The sequence below is a fragment of the Grampus griseus genome (genome assembly GCF_964374135.1).
Source record: "Grampus griseus genome assembly, chromosome: 4".
Taxonomy (NCBI): domain Eukaryota; kingdom Metazoa; phylum Chordata; class Mammalia; order Artiodactyla; family Delphinidae; genus Grampus; species Grampus griseus.
Window position 1 is genome coordinate 63839560 of NC_138997.1, and position 18848 is coordinate 63858407.

General features: G+C 33.8%; 1 protein-coding gene and 1 pseudogene across 34 annotated transcripts in view; one reads left to right on the forward strand and one right to left on the reverse strand.

Moving 5' to 3' along the window:
* The window catches only part of ADGRL3 (adhesion G protein-coupled receptor L3), a gene marked incomplete at both ends in the record, with an annotated part of 572210 nt that overhangs the window by 377356 nt on the left and 176006 nt on the right, over positions 1-18848 (reverse strand). The gene's annotated exons all lie outside the window — the stretch shown is intronic.
* Positions 13707-14356, forward strand: LOC309821708 (GTP-binding nuclear protein Ran-like; annotated as a pseudogene). Its single transcript has one exon. The product of its transcript is annotated as a GTP-binding nuclear protein Ran-like (transcript).

The following is an 18848-nucleotide window of genomic DNA, read 5'->3' on the forward strand; positions in this document are numbered from 1 at the left end:
AATGCCTCAAATGCAGCCATATTTTTCATAAATTAAACTTCTATTTTTTTCTTCTTTGTATATGTCATCAGCATATTAAAAAAGCAACTATACATTTTCAAAAGGGCATGAGATGATTATATGATAGGTGCCTGGATTAGAAATAAAATGTAGAAGACATACTGTTTTGAAGTCATTATCATCTCTTGGTTCAGAAACAATTTTGTGAATTACATAGTATATATACTTTTTGCTCAATATCTGAAGAAACAGAATACTACATATTACTAAGCCAGTTAGAAAATGAATATCATACTTAAAACTTGCAGATGTAATACAAACTTTTAGCATTAGGAGACTCTTAGAAGTTATTAACTACCTTGAAAAAGAATTTGGACCTCCTGATTCTCTTCTAAGTAGACTCCAAGTGTATCTGTTTCATGTTACTGTAGATAGTCTCTATCAAATTTCACAACATGCTATTCAATATCAAGCTGAATAGGATAATTATAATTTTTGTAACTTTCTGTTTGAATAAAAAAAAGTTAATAAAAAAAAAAGAGCCAATGCAAGAGGGACAGTTTGTCTCTCCTTTCTGTCTCCCTAAAGCAGGAAATAAATCTCTCATATGACAGGTACACTCCCTGCATCTGGAAGTAGGACACTCTTATCACCAGAGATAGGGAATTTGGGGCCAAGAAGCCTGCGTAAACAAACCTTGTTACCTCTTTAATTTACTACCCTAAGCCCAAACTCTGTTTAGATTCTTCTCTGATTAAGCACCCAAAGGCTATCTTTCTTTGTCCTGTCCACTCTTCACAAATGTATTGTTTCTTTGTCTAAAAAATATAAAAGCTTCCTGCTTTGGCCACTTCCTAGGTCCTATATCTATGAGACCTCCAGACACATAAATTAAAATGCGTTTCTTCTTCTCCTGTTTAAAAAAAAAAAAAAACAATCAAGCTGAAGAAAGCTGACATGACCAGTCCTTTCTTGCCAAATTTTCGAAAATTTAATTAGACATTTGACTTCAAGAAGGCAATGTTAAAAACTAAATAAACTTTATCCTTTTAACCTTATTGACTGACCAAAGTAACATGAAAACATCAATACTTCATCTGCAGTGAGAACTCATATTGGATGAACTTTGTCTCTGTCAAGGATATGACTACTTATGGAGGTGATGGAGCCAGACTTAAAATCAAATTACTCTGATGTGACAGCTTAATCTCAGACTTAACATAATCTTTATTCTACCACTGTGAACCTTCTTGGTGATTTAATAATACTCAATTTAAGGGTATAACATTATAAGCTTTAGGCATGCCAGTTAGAATTCTGGCATGCTAAATCTTTGGTTTGCCTAAAACTCTCATTAAAAATAGAATACATTTTGGTTGGAACTAAAGTGATCCATTTCCTTTGAAGCTTTAGAAAAGTGAACATGGCAGTTTAAAGGTTAATCTGGTTACTTTATGTAAGAAACTAAATAAACAGTGGTAATATTGAGTTAAAGTCTGATAATAGAAGAGCGCAAAACAAAAGGATACATTTTCTGTTATTATTCCAATTATTGCTTTTCTTTTCACAAAAGTGAAGATAATTAAGCCTCACAAGACTAAGAATAAAAGAAAAAAAAACTGTCCTTAACTTTAAGTACTTTCGTTCATGGATTTTGGCATTTTTCCCTGAGTTCTAAATTACTTTCACACAGGGAAGTTTTATAAAAAATAAAATTATACAATAGTTTCGGGACATGAAGAAATCGCTAAGGAGCAAAAGGATTGGAGCATGTTAATTTTCAAGAAAAGAACTCACATTTTTCCATGAATAGTCAAGAACACACTGAAGCTACCCACTACGTGTTTGTGGAAGGATTAGGGTCACTGAATTCTTCAAAGTATAAGAAATTCAACAAACTAAAATAATAATTGTAGTATGAGATTGAACTGGCGATGGTTCTTCAAAATTTAAAAACAGTTCTCCGTGTGTGTGTGAGAGAGAGCGAGACAGATAGACAGACCGAATGACTAACAGATAGAAGGCAAACGAAACTCAACCAGTACCTTGATTGCACAGTTCTTTACATGGAGTTTGAAAAATAGAGAGGGACAAAAGAAGCGTAGAGACGAGGGAAGGAAAGGAATGCCAAAACGAATTAAGAAGAAAACTGAGAGGATGGGATTAGATATTATGTAAAAGATATTTTCACATAAGTCAGAGGAAGAGCTTAGTAAAGGAGGAGATAGTAAATAGTCACAACTACTGCAGAGATATTGAAGAATAAGTTCTGAGAAAATAAAGTTTGACTCAAAAGAAAGTTTCAGATGGTTTTTGATAAAATGTTACCAGTAAATCGGTGGAGGAAAAAGATGGCGAGGAGGTAGCTACTAAATGCTTAAGGAATATCATTAAGTTAAGAAACAAAAACAAAAACAAAAACCCTCCCAGCCTTGTGTCACTACAGAAATTAGTTCACATGTGTAGTAGTCCCTCTGTTTCTGAGTAGTTCAAAGTTATTTTGGTTCTCTTGCCATAGGTATTTTGATTAAGGTAGTTGCACTCCCTGTCACAGATAATTCTAAAGTTTATTTAATGAAAACTCTCCAAATCAAGTGACTATACAGATTCATAGAACACATGCCTCAAACATTAGCAAAGGCTAAGATTTGTCAGTGGTGTTGGGTCAGTCATTTTGGTGGAGAATTAAAAGTCACAGGTTCAATCCCATTCAGCTTGAAAGTGTCTCACTGCTGTTTGAAAAGTTAGATAACACAAATGATTCTTAGTAAACCAACCGAGATCATCTTACTGGTAAAGATCATTCATCTTATCACATATGAAGCAAGATAAAAATTTCCATCAATAGGGGAATGACTGAATACATTGTCTACATCAACCCATGAAATACTATAAAGCCCTTAAAAAGAATCAAAGTTATACCAGCTGACCCTGGCTAACTTCACAAGATATCATATAATGAGAAAAGCAAGATGCATGTATGATATGATCCCATATACACACACCCAGACACACACATATATAAATCTATATTCATGTAAAAATCTCCAAAGGATACCTGAGTATAGGAAGAACTGTCAAGAACATACACTAAATTGTATGTTTATATATATGTGTGTGCTTATATGTGTGTGTGTGTGTGTGTGTGTATATAACTTCCATCCTTGTAAAATCATGCATGTGTGTATATATGCATAAAGCAATGCCTAAAATAATGGTAATTACAAAGTTAGTTGAATTTATCTCCAGTTAAAGAAACTGAAGTAAACTTTACTTTCATCTTCCTTTATATTTTTGTACTATTTTTATTATTTGATCATTTATTCTTTATTTATGTAACCAGAAAAAAAGACATTTTATTGTAGAAGAAAAAAGGCAAGTGGATTGGTTTCAATGTAATCCATCAGTCTTAAATTAGCCATGGACTGCCCATTTTCTCCTAGATATTGATACTATGAGCATTCTGCAATTGTTGATACTCAATAATCAGGTATACTTGGTCTTTAAGAAACAGAGCAATAGAACTTCACATGTGTTCTATACTGAATTGTACTCTTTTTAAAATAAAAATTCGCACTTTAATTAAAACAAATTTGTAGAAGGCTGAATAATGACCCCTCCTCAATCGTCCATGCCCTAATCCCCAGAACCTGTGAATATTTTACCTTTCATCATAAAGTGAACTTTTATGGATGTGATTAAGTTAAGGATTTTGAGATATTAAGATAATCCTGAATCATCTAGGTGAGCCCATGATGAGTCTTTATGAAAGAAAGGCAAGAGATTCAATGTCAGAGAAGAGACCTGAGGACAGAAGTACAGGTTAGAGTGATGTGCCTTGATGGATGAAGGGGTCACAAGCCATAGAATGCATGTGGCTTTTAGAAGATGGAAAAGTCAAGGAATCAGATTCCCCCAAAAGGAACAGACTCCTACAAATACCCTTATTTTAGACTTCTGACCTCTACACCTGTAAGAGGATAAAATTATCACCATGTTGTGATATAGTAGCAGTAGAAAACTAATGCAAAAGTTTAACAATTATTAACAGCAACAAAGCATTATAAATCAGATTCAGTTCAGAGCAAGACTTACAGAATCAGTGATAGTGATCACCCCACTCACTAACTGCAGTTTCTCTCCCTCCTTGTATTAACACAGGTTCCTACCAATGATTCCTACCTCCTGACAGAAATTCTTTTCAAGTCAAGCTAACTTCAGCACACACAACTCTAATTTTTAGGCATCAGGCTAGACGGTAGTAAAATATTTTGTAAAAGGTAGCTGGTTAGGCTTCTCAATTCTCAGACAAGAAGATATTTTTACCAGCCTTTAACAAAATGAACAAAATCACATGAGTCAAAGGGACCTGTATTCAAATACCCACCCTCTCTCCCCACCAATCTACTAGGCATGGGAATTTGGACAAACTAAGGACTTAATTTATATTCTTGTGTTCCTTATTTTTAAAATGGGAATTATACAACATAAATAAACTGCTATGAGGATAAAATGATATTGGATACAAAGTATTTAGCATAGTGTTAGCACTTGGTACTTGCTCAGAGAACAATATCTATTATTAGGGGAAAAAAAAAAAACCTCATTTTTGTCCAGCAATTTTTCTTCTTTATATTTTAATTTTGACAAAGAGGAAGAAAATCAAGTAGAGGAATTATAGTTTATTTTTATTAAACACTCTAAGATATTCTTTCTCAATCATTTCCTGGGCCGTCAGCTTCTAAGTCACTCCAGTTTCCACCCCAATCAGAGAACGAGCTGCTAAATGTTTAATGAACTATTTGCATCAAATGGTTACCTGGCAACCATCACTAATACAAAATTGGACTTGAGTTTCTGTAAAAGTCGACAATCTACTGAAAGCATTCGAAGATAGATAAATACTAGTCCATGTCAGAATTTTAACTCTTAAAAACACACCCAGGTGGGCTCTCAAGAGCCTAAATTGGGAATGTGCAATATTATTTATAGCTTGGTATTCAGAATTTCATTATTTAGTGTTTTCAACAATAGGCTAAACACTCTATCCATATTGTATGAAAGACTAAAATAATAATACCAAACTTTTATCAAGCACTAATTACATGCCACAAACTATTTTAATTCTGATGTGTGTATTAGTTATTTGAAGAGTCAAAATAACTTTGATGTAGTGCTTACATTGAAGAGGTAAATCATATTTCTAAAGCATTAGATTCATTTGGATATTTCTGGTACACAATGAGACTCTTTGTCTCTATTATCCGTCAATGAGGCAAAAAAGATTCTGGCTTTCATTACTTAGGTAAAATAAAATGGCCTTTGTAGGTTGGTCCCTATTAGGTCTGAATCTTGAGCACTTTTAGAACCAATGATAAATGGGATTTTTAGTGAACAGCTCCTCCAGTGTTCAAGCTACTGCCTGATGATAAAGATAAGGTATTTCAACATTTTAGAAAATACCATCTGATACCCCCAAGGAGCAGCAGCTGGTGAAATTCAGTCAAGTAATATAACTCATCATAAACTCTTGAATTTTGTATTAGAAACAGTGTTAATCACAAATGTAGGCCATCATTGATAAATGACAGAAGGATTGCCAGTCCTAAAGACAAAGAATAGCTTATGTTTTTCACTTTACACTTATCATTCATTCTTAAAAAGAATAACACATGCCATCTGTTGCAGGGCAGTCATTCATAATTTATGAGATCTGAGCTTGATATTTGAAAACATTTAATATGAGTATTAGTGAGTGCATGATAAAGTAGAATCAGGAATTCTTAGAGCTTTGCCTTGATAATCTCCCCAATAATATTCTTTTACTAGGCAAGCATTTTTCTTGAAGTTAAGCCTTGATGAGTCTGGGTAGATAGCTCAATAAGTAACAGATCAGGATAAAACCAAAATATGGCCATAAGAACAATTTCTGTTAGATTCTGATACACACAAGTAGCCAGCTACCAGTTCTATTGATGCCTGAGCAATCAGAATGAATACAGAAGAAAAAAAAAAGAAAGCATTGTTGTAGAAATAAATGCATTTTATTTCCAACGAATTTGAATATGATCTTCCTTCTGAGCCTTCCCTGTTGTCTTGATAAACTTAACAGCAAAGATTTCTCTAAGTATAAGAAGAATAGGGGAGAGAACAAGTCAAGAAAAATCACATTAAAGGAAATCCTGTGTTCTGCCTTTTAAGAGATATGCATTCTTCTATTTTCTCCATAAGTACATTAGCTGGGGTTTTTGTTTGTTTGTTTTTAACTGCAGATGGTTTTTAGCAACTATGAAATCTCAATGTAACTGAGTACTGAACTTATTTCAAGCTGCTTTAAAAACTAAAACGAGAAAGGATTTGCCACAGAAATTTGGATACATATCTGACAAAGGCTCCCAAAAGTAAATAGTTAGCTTATAGTGAACATAAAAGCAAATTGCACACCCCAAAAATGTTCACTTATTGGCTTTCTCCAGGTAATTTTGAAATAAATTTATGAGAAAGGCCATGAGGCTTGAAATCTAGCTGTATGCACAGAAAAGACTGTTCTTTCATAATATTGAGAAAGTTGGGTTTTTTGATAACTCAATATGCTATTGTATGTATGTAATTGTATTAATTACAGGCTATACTGAAGGCAAAAAAAGACAAAATAATCCAGTAGTCACATGAGGGCCATTTTGAATTTTGAAATCTTCCTGGAAGAATGTGAATTAAAATGAGGAACTAAATTAGAATGACAAATATCAACTAAAGGGGATATATTTGAATCTTTTATATTTTTGAGACTATGCCTTAATCACTGCTTCTGTCTCTAGGCTATAGAAACCTATTCTGAAATTTAAAGAAACAGAGTAGGATGATGGATTGACAACTCAGCTTACAATCAGGTGTCAATGAGTTATAACTATATAATCATTAACTATTTCACTTATTCTGAGTCTTAGGTTGTTCACCTACAAAAAAAAAACTAACAGATAGGTTTAGTTTGCTTTATGATTAAATTCCACTGTGAACAGTATAGATCCAGTGGATCCTAGATCCAGTATATGAAAACTCATATGATAAAGGCTGAACCAATATTTGTTGAATGAAATAAATGAACATGGCCAGGCTCCACCTGGAGGTATTTGAGGACATTGACACCTCTTTATCTATTGTTATCTATGGGGAGAAATGGGTCTGGAGGTAAATAATCTAGTACTAAAAGCTAACAGCAGTGAGGAAAGCATGAAACTAAAAGACGCAATGCTCAAACTCCATAGCAAGCTTGGGTGTGATTCATGCAATTTCTAGTACCAGCAGGTTAAGTCCGAAGGGGACGCAGAGCAGGAAATACGTGATAAAAGAACCCACAGAGACAACTGAGCTGAGGGTAGACTCAGAAAATCTGCTTGCTTGATGTGTCGTAGTATCACTTTTAGGTGAAAGAGAGCAACCCCATAAAAGAGAACTGGTTCAAGAACTAAATCAGATGACAGATGCCCTTGTAACTAGCTCTAAGAAAGACTAAAAATCCAGAGGTGATCTGAAATAAAAAATGAGGAACTAAGACAAAAGTCTTATCTGTGAAATTATACCAATAGTCAAGAGCAAAAGAGAAGGCTATAACTCTATGATGCCTGGGGCTCCCTGGGATAAGTTAACAGCATAACATAATTCTAAGCCCCAGTACATGATAGTATTGATCGTCAAAAAACTTCAGAAATGGATGAGATGCCAGAGCCATATTAATTTTAATAGCTATGATATACTGAGAATTTCTAACATGGCCATCACTGTACAACCTTTTTACATACATTTGATTTTAATTTTCATAGACACTGTGTGAATTATCATCCCTATTTTCTATGTGAAGAGACTCATTCACAGAGGAGTAAAACAATTTCACTAGAAAACAGCTATTAATTAGCAAAATCAGAACATAAATTCTAAGGCTCTTACTCTTAACCACTATGTTATGCTCTTGTGCTTGAGAGAACTTGATAAGGCAAAAATAGGGAAAATGTGATAGGACCTGCCACCTGCCTAAGTAATAATTAGAAATATATCATTGCCATGAAGAATACCTGAAAACAGCCACTTAACGTTTGTCTCCATATCACTTACTATTCTATTCTGCATTGGTTTCTGTTTTAATTGAAGTAGAAAGCAGTTAGCACAGAGAGGAGGAAATATATTTATAAAATATATTAATAAAAACTAAGCTGTAAGGCCAGACACCATCAAACCCTTAGAGGAAAACATAGGCAGAACACTCTATGACATAAATCACAGCAAGATCCTTTTTGACCCACCTCCTAGAGAAATGGAAATAAAAACAAAAATAAATAAATGGGACCTAATGAAACTTAAAAGCTTTTGCACAGCAAAGGAAAACATAAACAAGACGAAAAGACAACCCTCAAAATGGAAGAAAATATTTGCAAATGAAGCAACTGACAAAGTAATAATCTCCAAAACATACAAGCAACTCATGCAGCTCAATATCAAAAAAACAAACAGCCCAATCCAAAACTGGGCAGAAGACCTAAATAGATATTTCTCCAAAGAAGATATACAGATTGCCAACAAACATATGAAAGAATGCTCAACATCACTAATCATTAGAGAAATGCAAATCAAAACTACAATGAGGTAAAACCTCTTACCGGTCAGAATGGCCATCATCAAAGAATCTAAAAACAATAAATGCTGAAGAGGGTGTGGAGAAAAGGGAACCCTCTTGCACTGTTGGTGGGAATGTAAATTGATACAGCCACTATGGAGAACAGTATGGAGGTTCCTTAAAAAACTATAAATAGAACTACCAAACGACCCAGCAATCCCACTCCTGGGCATATACCCTGAGAAAACCATAATTCAAAAAGAGTCATGTACCAAAATGTTCATTGTAGCTCTATCCACAATAGCCAGGACATGGAAGCAACCTAAGTGTCCATCAACAGATGAATGGATAAAGAAGATGTGGCACATATATACAATGGAACATTATTTAGCCATAAAAAGGAATGAAACTGAGTTATTTGTAGTCAGGTGGATAGACCTAGAGACTGTTATACAGAGTGAAGTAAGTCAGAAAGAGAAAAACAAATACCATATGCTAACACATATATATGGAATCTTAAAAAAAAAGAAAATGGTCAGAAGAAGCTAGGAGCAAGATGGGAATAAAGACACAGACCTACTAGAGAATGGACTTGAGGATATGGGGAGGGGGAAGGGTAAACTGTGACAAAGTGAGAGAATGGCATGGACATATATACACTACCAAATGTAAAATAGATAGCTAGTGGGAAGCAGCCGCATAGCACAGGGAGATCAGCTTGGTGCTTTGTGACCACCTAGAGGGGTGGGATAGGGAGGGTGGGAGGGAGGGAGACGCAAGAGGGAAGAGATATGGGGACATATGTATATGTGTAACTCATTCACTTTGTTATAAAGCAGAAACTAACACACCATTGTAAAGCAATTATACTCTAATAAAGATGTTAAAAAATTAACAAAATAAAACAAAACAAAAACTAAGCAATATTAGCTCCTTCCCTGTCTGATTCTATGTTGATATGATTACTCTAAGGATTACAGAATAATGAGAAGATTATGGTTTCCTGGAAGTTAGAAAACAGTCATATTTATATTATAGGGGGCATGTAGACATTGTGCAATGTTTTAAGAAACAAGTAGGTTTTCATTAAGGGCTGATAAAACTAAATTAAATTAGTACATACAGAGTAGAATTGGAAGTCCATAAATATGGATTTAATTCAAGTACTACAAGTCAGTTATTGTGAAAATTTCCTGTTTGTTTAAAGTATAAGAAAATTTAAACAGAAATTCACTATATTTATTCATCTTGTCCATCTAGCTCATATATTTATAATCAACCACTTATTTACCCATTCACTATTTCTGCTGCCTCATGTAAATAGTAGATAGGTGTAATACAGTAAAACTGATTTTACTAAACACTAACTTGACTTCAGTTTGCCTTAGGTTTTGTATATTTATAGAATTAAAATGACTTTTGTCTATAACAACATGCTGTGCATCCCACATCCAGTCAATCCATGACAGGGAAGGTTTCTATGTTTACATTTTAAAAATATTGTTACAGAAATACACCATAATCTTTATTTAGAAAACAAAACTATGTCTTTACTACTCCATGTCCTAAGTAAAAAAATGAATTTTTAAACTATATTAATCATTTCAGAAAAAAATATTATAGCAAGTTGTATTAGTATTCTACTGCTGCTATAACAAATTACTACAAACTTAGTGGTTTTAAACAACACAAATTGTCAGAAGTTCAAAATGGGTCTTAAGGGCTAAAATTAAGAGGTCAGCAGAGTTGTGCTCATTCTGGATGCTCTAGAGAACATTTATGTCCTTGCTCTTTCCAGCTTCTTAGAGGATACCTGCATTCCTTGGCTAGTGGCCCCTTCCTCCATCTTCAATGTTCATCACTCTAATCTCTGCTTCTGTTGTCATAGCTCCTGTTTCGAACATTAACCTCTTGCCTCCTTTTCATAAGGATATTTATGATTAGATTGGGTCTCCATGGATAATCCAGGATAATCTCCCCAACTCAAGATCCTTAATTCAATCAAATCTGCAAAGTCTCTTTGCCATTTATAATAACATATTATGGATTTCTTTGAGGGACCATTAATGAACCTACCATATAAGTATTTAATTGGGTAAAAGAATTTGGGTTTTATAGCAGGATTTTGAAAAAGTTTAAGCAATTTAAAAATTGACAACGTTCACAGGAATTGTGATCTCCTACCATTTGAGAAATTCCTCAAAAATAAAACAAAAACATTAAAGTTTATGTAGATTTTTCCCTATACTAACTAATCATTTTAACGAAGTACTATTATGTTAAAACTGCAAAATCTGAATGAAGTACTTTCCAAGCAAATTGATTGCTTTTTTTCTAGCTTCATAAGATTAATGACTATAATACAAGAAAATTAACAATGCTCTTTCATAGTATTTCAATTGATTTTACAAGAATTTAGAAAAATTTTATCTGGAAAATTAACTCTTTAGATCTCATACATCAAGTTTGCTATAAGATCTTTTTAGCAATAAACACTTTGGGGAAAAAAAAAAACCTTCACATTTTCACTACTTCTCTTCCCATACAGATGCAGTATATTTTAAAAACAAAATGTTATATTCCATGTCTCTTTAAACCTCACATGTTTATGCTATTCAATTTGAGGATCTTATAAAAATTTATTTGAATTAAGTTTAAGTGCATTAGTTCTATAATCTTACTATTTCAAATAAAGCAAGTGAGCATGGGTAAACTAATCCCCCAACTTTATGTCTGTAATAACATTTTACTTCCTAAATCAAATATTTTCCTAACTTTGCCAATCCAATTAATTTTTTAATACTCTCAATTCATCTTGTTTCCTTACAATTAGCATCATGTGTACACTTACATATTATTAATCCACTATAAATATATGTATTTATTCTTTCTAGCTGTTGATGCCATTTGATATTTGGTTTATTTGATATAAGTTTACCTTTATGTTATTGTAGAATGTAATATTTTCAAAAATATATATTTTAAAAGAAATATCACTTTATTAAATTTCATTCTGCAAACATATTTTGATTCTTAATAAATCCTAGAAACTTGAAAGAAATTGCTGCTTCATTATTAATGGTATTAATAGTACTAATTGCTGGTTGGTAATTAGATTGGGTCTAAGTCACTCTCCCCCATGTTGACTGCAAACACACTGACTTTCTATCAGTTATTAGGACAAGCCAACCTCTTCCCAACCTCACACTTTTTGGAGCTAATGATCTCTCTGCTTTGAAAGCTATTTCCCAGGCTGTTTGCCTGACTGTCTCGTTCTCATTCTTCAGGTTTCAAGTACCCTCTCTTGAGAGCAGTCTTTTATCACACCTATATAAGCTAGCCCTTTTATTGTTTTCTATTATACAACTGTGTTTATTTTCTTCTTGCATTTTATCATTTATGATTATATGTATTGGTTAATGTGTTTATTATTTGCCTTATCCACGGGACCACCAGATCCATAAGGCCGAACTCTACTTTACTGAAAACTGATTAACCCATAATACATACTGATAAACTTCTATTGGTAGAATTATTGTTGGTGCAAGAACTTAATACTACATATTTTGAAAATAAAAAATATATATATGGTAACTATTTAGAGTGCTTTTACACCTATTAGCATTGATTAGATACAAACTCTAGAACAAGAGTTGTAAATTTAAGTATATTCAGAAGCCAGGAGATATTTTAAAAGAGTATAATGAACTAAGTACAATAAAATAAGAAATGGAAATGACAGGAAATAGCAAAGAGCAGACCCTATTTAAAAGGTGCAGCAACTACTCAGCTCTAGTTTCATGCAGTCCTGATGTCCTAGCCCAGATCATTACAGGACTTAGATCAGATGGACCATTTTTGTAACTGATTCATCCAAACGCAGAGTACTTAAGAGACTGTCCACTAACTCTTGTTCACTAGATCACTGGATCTTATTTTTTCAGACCTGTTTTTCACCTTTCTTCTTTTGATTCTGGAACTATTACTTTGTATTTCCCACCCTCCCTCCCGCCACAAAAGGCTTCATTTTTCAACTTAAATTAGTCAAAATTGGTTTTTGCAGATTTTCAAACAAGTATTTCTTATTAATGTATTAATTACATTAAAAATAGTTTATTATCTTTATGCTCCACACTGTGATGAGTATTAGGGCTCAGAAGAATCCCAGCATACAGGAGAGTCATGATTTCTACCCTGCCCATCTATGGGTTCATCTCCTGTCACTCTTGTGTTTTGTTTTTCATGCAAACACCAAAGTGTTTTGGTTTTATATTAACGGTAACAGTTACTTATCTTACATTGTCCCATCTGCCAAAAATTATTGCCCTTCTCATTAAAGTCTACTCATTCTTTAAGATTCAGCTCAAGAGTCATCTCCTCTAGAAAACCTTCCCTGAAGATACACACCCCCACACACCCCCTACAAACATCAGCCGCTATGGGATGGGCATGTTTTCTAGGTGCACTGCTAACATGAAGTGCTCAGTTGCTTTGCTGAGCTAGGAACAGTGTAACTTTGGGGACCTTGAGCCTCATTTGGCTAAATTCCTCTATGGCAGAATTTTTATCCTAGCATTCTACCTAGTGTTTAGCATAGTGCCTGGTCTGCAATAGATGTTGTGTGATGAAAGGAAGATAAAAGAGGGAGGTCTTGAAAGCAAATGATATAAACTAGTTGAGAATAATTTCCATAAACATATGAAGCAGCTAGACAAGAATAGGAGAGAATTTAGGGTGAAAACTTCTAAGAAAGTATATAGTCCACCTACGCTTCCTGTTTTCCAAACTTATAATAGCAATTTCTATGAATATTTCATATTTGGGACATACAATAAAAGTTTAAATTAACTATTAATTACTGATTCACTTGAAAAAGTTTTATGAATTATATGTTAGGTGCAAGATACTGTCAAGTAGAAACTATTTAAGAAAGAAACTGGCCCCTGGCCTCCGCACCAAGCGGGCCTCCGCTCCGTTCCGTCTGCGCTTGGAGCAGGCGTGAGCCTGGCCCTGGGGGCTGGGGGAGCCGGACAGGGGAGCAGCGCCCCAGACGCTGTCTCCATGGCGCACCCTCGCAGCCCCCGCCCGCGTTAACATCACGATGGCTGCCCAAGGAGAACCCCAACTTCAGTTCAAACTTACATTGGTTGGTGATGGTGGTACTGGTAAAACTACATTCGTGAAACGTCATCTGACTGGTGAATTTGAGTAGAAGTATGTAGCTACCTTGGGTGTTGAGGTCCATCCCCTTGTGTTCCATACCAACAGAGGACCTATTAAGTTCAATGTATGGGATACAGCTGGTCAGGAGAAACTTGGTGGACTGAGAGATGGCTATTATATCCAAGCTCAGGGTGCCATTATAATGTTTGATGTAACATCGAGAGTTACTTACAAGAACGTGCCTAACTGGCATAGAGATCTGGTACCAGTGTGTGAGAATATCCCCATCTTGTTGTGTGGCAACAAAGTGGATATTAAGGACAGAAAGGTTAAGTCAAAGTCAATTGTCTTCCACCAAAAGAAGAATCTTCAGTACTATGACATTTCTGCCAAAAGTAACTACAACTTTGAAAAGCCCTTCCTCTGGCTAGAAAACTGATGGGAGACCCTAACTTGGAGTTCATTGCCATGCCTGCTCTCGCCCCACCAGAGGTGATCATGGACCCAGCGTTGGCAGCGCAGTAAGAGCACGATCTAGAGGTTGCTCAGCCAACTGCCCTCCCGGATGAAGATGATGACCTGTGAGAAAGTGAAGCTGGAGCCCAGCATCAGAAGTCTAGTTTTATAGGCAACTGTCCTGTGATAACAGTGGTGCAGCATGTTTGTCACTTTATTATATAGCTAAGCAGAACATGTGCTTAATCTTTGGGATGCTGAAGGAGATGAATGGGCTTCGGAGTGAATGTAGCAGTTAAAAAAAAAAAAAAACCTTCATTTTTTTGGACCTACATATTTAGGTGTTTTGGAACACAGTTGTTTCCTCCTTGAGTTCCAAATATAAGACTGCTACAGTCACATCACAATATTCAGTGGTGGAATCTTATTTGTTACTGTCATTCCCATTTCTTTTTGTTTAGAATCAGAATAAAATTGTATTTCAAATATCTAAAAAAAAAAGAAAAGAAAAGAAAAAAGAAAGAAACTTTGGTGGCAAGAAAAAGGAGAAAGAAAGGAAGAATTTTATTGTTCTTGTTATAACTATCATTCTAAAAAAGAGAATTTAGATAACTGACATTCCTCTTATAAAGGGACAATACTTGATACATTATATGGAGGCATACAGAAGAATAATATGAAAAACAAGTTGGTTGCTAGGACCATTCTAGCATTCTTGAGGAATACAATTACAACATCAAACAATTTGGAAAAACTAAAATTCATATAATCTATATTTTTTACCATAGATCTTCCCTTTGAATTAATAAGGTCTTGTGTGTAGACAAGAGTTTCTTTTTTTTATCATTTTAGCAATGAACATAATGATTTTAGAGGATTAAATTTTGACCATATTTCCTTTTTTCTTTCAATCATTCAATATGCCTTAACTGAATGTCTCCTATGTATCAGAAACTGGAAAAGGTACTGAGGCATTGGGAATCAATTTATATCTTGACATTCTGTGATATTTTTAAAATTTAACATATGGGTTAATTTCAGCATGAGTTTTAAAATATGTAATTATTTATTTACATAATAGGAGCCAGAGTGTGAACATATTAAAATATGCACTCAGTTGAATATTAGTTGCAAAATGTATTTAGTTATTTATAACTAAATATTTAAAGGCTTTTGTTCATTTTAAATGCTGAAAGATAGTACTTTTTTCTTTTAGTAAAAAAAGACAAAATAGCAGATTATATAATTAATTGTAAATATTAATTTCCAACATTACTTGTTTTGCATGTCTTTCCATAAAGACAATCACATACATAACTTCAGATGGTTAATATGAATGGTGAGAAAGTCTGTAAGTGCTATAAAATAAGATTGGTTTAACCAAACACTCATTTCTTTTTTTTTTTTTTTAATCTTTATTGGAGTATAATTGCTTTACAATGGTGTGTTAGTTTCTGCTTTATAACAAAGTGAATCAGTTATACATATACATATGTTCCCATATCTCTTCCCTCTTGTGTCTCCCTCCCTCCCACCCTCCCTATCCCACCCCTCTAAGTGGTCACAAAGCACCGAGCTGATCTCCCTGTGCTATGCGGCTGCTTCCCACTACCAAACACTCATTTCTAGTGGCTCTCCAATTGTGTGCTTCCCCCATCTATTTCAAAGAAAATCTACCAGCAGAGAAGATTACTGAATAAGTAATATGTACTTTGTATTTTTAAAAAGAAGAAACAAAGAACTGAAGAGAAATGCTGGACTGTGAGAGAAGACAAACACTTTTGAGTGTAATGTGTGTGAAACTGTATGCCTTGGAAAAAAGACAAATTATCAGCAGGATACAAAGTAAAGCTAAAGTAAAGATTTTTTGCTCAGAAATACTCTATATAGGTGGTTAGTTGTTTTACTGTTTTCTCTCTAACACAAGTCATCCCCGTAAACTGGCTAAATGAAGGAAGCTCTACTTAAAGATGCCACAATTTCCATCCCAAATCAGGCTAGAAGTGATGGGGTGGGGTGAGAAGAAGGAAGCTGCAAAAACAAAACTGTGGCATTGGTAAATGCTGAGGTTTAACCTCTTGAATATTTGGGTCATCTCCTAGGGAGGAAATATCATGAAGGAAGAAAATCAAACCTCAAAAGAAAAGGCAAAGGCTATAAAAGTCATACTGGAACTAAGGTGTCACAGGAACAGAGAAAAGTATTGATTCAACTGTCCCCAAAACAGGCTATCTGTTGAACCCAAACAAGAAATTACAGACAGTAGAAAGAAAAGATTAAATACAACTTTAGTGATTTTGAAAAAACTGTGTACAAGACACTCAAAAAACTGAGTATAAGACAAATTCAGTAGCCTCACTAAATTGTTTAAAATTCCTAATTTTCCTTATTTTATTTCCCACTGTCATCTTTTCAAAACAAGCCACACCATTTGGTTGATTTAGGTTAAAGTCCTCTTAAAAATTTCAGTGTTCATTTATACACCAATTTACTGACTCCTAAAACTCTGCAAAAATTATTGCAAGCTTATCTTAGATGTTTTTAATTTTCCTTCTCCTGTGTGATACAATAAACTTTGTTGAATTTTTCTATATTACCTCTTATATACTTATATATCATTAATATTGATGTTTTTCTATATATTTTTGTTTTTCTATATTTCTATATTTTCTTTCGATATTTTCCATGAAAATGTATCACCTTAAAAATCAATATTACCATAGAAACATATATACACAGAGCATATATAAAAAAAGAAAATATCAATAATATTTTTCCACATATCAATATTAAGAAAACATTCATAACAAAGTATATACACTGCAGTTTGTCATCTTAAATTCAAAATGAAAATGGATATTGTTAAATTATATAACAAACAGAACCTAAGAGTATTTGTTGTTTGGTTGTTTATTCAGTTGTTCAGTTAGAAAATTTTCAAATATTAATATTGAATCCTAAATATGAAGTCTGTCTGCTACTAACACAATAGGGTCTTTTAACAAGCATATTAATTAAGTACAAGGATTTTCTCCTATAATACAGGTAATTTAAACAACTTTTTAAGTTACTACTTAGATAAGAGCCTCATTCTAAATTGTCGGTGGTGTTTTTATAGCACAAATTAGTCTTTGCCATAAAGCTTCATTAGGTGTTTGGGAAAATAAAAGTTGCAGTGATTCAGCTGTTTTAAGAAAAGAATACAAACCTCTTAAAAGTAAGTAGCAAAAGAAAGAAGAAAAAGGGTCCGGGCCCTTGAAGCATTTGCTTTCACTATGTACCTTTACTGTACCGATGAAAGTTAAATATTGAACACCACTGAATAACTCTTGAAAATATAAAGGGTAAAATCTAGGGGGAGAACTATAGCTGCGTCCTTAAGAACAGGTATTACAGACAAACTCAACTCTTGGCTCTGCCATTTCCTAGCTATTCTACATTTTACATGAAACATTTTACTAATCCTATTGAGTATGTTTCCTCTTCAGTAAAGTGCTGACACTCATACCTAACAGGGAGGAGAGTGTGAGAATTAAATAAAATAATGTATGTAAACATATAAGCCATGTAGTAAATGTTAATAAATGAAAGCTATTTTAATAAGTGAATATTTTCAGCAATGGAAAAATCAGTGTTTTTTTATGCTGGAGAAAAGAAAAAGAGCTTATTATTAACTAAATCAGAAGTTGTAGTAGCCCACCCCTTATCCACAGGGAGTACATTCTAAGACGCACAGTGGATTCCTGAAACTGCAGATAGCACCAAACCCTATATATACTGTTTTTCTTCCTATACATACATATCTATGATAAAGTTTAATTTATAAATTAGGCACAGTAAGAAAATATCCAAATTTCCAGCATGACTCCTCTTGCGTTTTGGGGCCATTAAAATATGGGTTACTTGAACACAAGCACTATGATAGTGTGACAGCTGAAGTGTTACAGATGACTGACTAACAAGTGGGTAGCATATATAGTGGATACACGAAACAGGGGGATGATTCACGTCTCGAGTAGGATGGCATATTTCATCATGCTACTCAGAATGGCACATGATTTAAAACTTATGAATTGTTTATTTCTGGAAAGTTCCATTTAATATTTTCAGACTGAGGTTGACCATGGATAACTGAAACCAAGGAAAGTGAAATCACAGATAACAGGGGACTACTGTACTATAGATGAGGGAAAGTCTATAAGGTGAGATCCAGAAAATTTTAATAGCTTACCTGAGGCTAAAGGATCCAGAATTTTTGTTAAGTAACCAGGCTTCCTGATATCTGGCCATTTTTCTACTAAACCAGCTTACCTTTCAAATGAGTCACTATAGTTTATGTTACGGTTTTTACTTTCTTTTGGATTATTTTCTTTTAAGTTCATGTTAAATTTTCTAAATGAGTTTCCAGTTACGCATTACACTTTTAACTGAAACATACTGAAGATAATTTAAACAAATGCAATTATACTATATCATATAAATTAAACTGTGTATAAACTGGAAAGTGGTTGCACCTGTGTTTATAATTCTTATTTAATGAAACAATCAGTTAAATATTTTAATATAATATGAACATACTTCTAAGGCAATCAGTACATTTTCAGGATTACCAGAAACCTGA